Genomic DNA, 1,488 nt, shown 5'->3' on the forward strand with positions numbered 1-1,488 from the left:
CAGAGTATTCAGAGGTGATGGGAATAAGTGAGGAAAGGGAGGAAAACACCTTTTCATTTTACAGTAAATAGCAAATACTGGGTCTGCAGGTCATCCTACAGGTTGTTCAGATCACTGGATCTATGTTCTTCCTCAGTACTCAAGTGACATTCACCAGGTCAAATCTTCTCTGTTGTCAGAGGCTCAGCTTCTCCATGCCAAACTGAAGATCATGACAACCCTTTCTTAGTGATATTTATCTTATAACTTATAAGAGGGTAAGTATAGCTCTTAGTGTGGAGGACAAGACATGAGGTTGATGCAGTGCTGTGGAGAGACAGCTACCCCTCACCATAGCCACTTCTGAAGCCTCCTCTGCCAACACCAGCCCCGGACCGAAAAATCCCTACAGCCTCTTTGGAGCCCTGTTCAGAGGAATTTCTCTCTGTCCCAAAGCAAGCACCTCCAGGACAACCTTCTCCATCAGGGTTATTTCATTATTACCACGCTCACTTTTTCCTATCCCTTGAAGAGAGGCATCACCCAAACCTGCGGGTGTTCACCCCAAAACAACCCTTCTCCTATTTCTGATCTTCCCCTGTGCAGACGTGGGAAAAGAGACGTCAAGACATGAACAGTCCCCTCAACACTGCCCTGCAAAGGCAGGACAGAGCTGTGCTCTCCCCACAGCCTTATTCTCTTCTTACCGTCTTGTTTGTTTGGGGTTTTTTTCTCTCTGTTTTTAGTGGGGGGAAGAGGTGTATTTGGCTTGGTTTGGGTTTGGGGTTTTTTGGTTTTATTTTTCGGTTGTTGTTTTAAAGGAATTAATCACCAACACCCATACAAAAACTAGGGACTAAATGTCAGGCTCGTTAGGAGTTCAGGGAGCCGCTCCTCAAACTTTAATATATATCCAAACTCCTGTTATTTAAACAAAAGGAGACAGAGTAAAAAAAAAAAAAACAACACGGCAGCCTGCAGTGGTGCTGGGCGGAGACAAACAGACCTCATTCATGGCTTTTTCTGTGAAAAGGTTTACGTTTTCCCCTTGTCTCCCACTCGTCCCTCCATCACCTCGTCCCACCTCCCCTTTTAAGTTTGGGACGGATTAAGACAAGTCTGGAGCCGGGAGAACTCCTCCCACCCGACAGCACCGGGAAACAACCCCTTATGCTCCCCTAACTACGCGGGGACCGGCGCTGGCCGGAAAAAACCGATTGCTTCATTGAGAAAAAAAAGCCGGCCCGCACACGCGACACTGCACCGGCCCCGAGCCCGGCGGCGCGGCGGACTCTGCTTTTAGGGGCGACTATACTATTATCATTATTCCTATTTTTTTTTTTTTACATTAAAATTAACAAAAGCATCTCAGACCCAACCGCAAGAGCAATCCCTCAGGAGGCTGGACCTGCCGGAGCTGTGTCAGCGGGGGAGCCGCAGTCAGCATCATAGCGCTGGTGAGCACGCACACCCCGGTACGCACACACACACCGAATGCCCTGACCCGGC

At 48.6% G+C, this 1,488-nt stretch overlaps 1 protein-coding gene across 1 annotated transcript in view; it reads left to right on the forward strand.

The window, feature by feature from the left end:
* Window positions 1-1,403: 1,403 nt before the first annotated feature.
* TRIB2 (tribbles pseudokinase 2) overlaps window positions 1,404-1,488 on the forward strand; it is a 21,465-nt gene continuing 21,380 nt past the window's right edge. Inside the window, exon 1 of the mRNA XM_027641087.1 lies at window positions 1,404-1,454. The gene's annotated coding sequence lies outside the window, so the exon portion shown is untranslated. The remainder of the gene's footprint in view (window positions 1,455-1,488) is intronic.

This window comes from Corapipo altera, unplaced genomic scaffold (assembly GCF_003945725.1).
Source record: "Corapipo altera isolate COAL_440 unplaced genomic scaffold, ASM394572v1 46, whole genome shotgun sequence".
NCBI lineage: Eukaryota > Metazoa > Chordata > Aves > Passeriformes > Pipridae > Corapipo > Corapipo altera.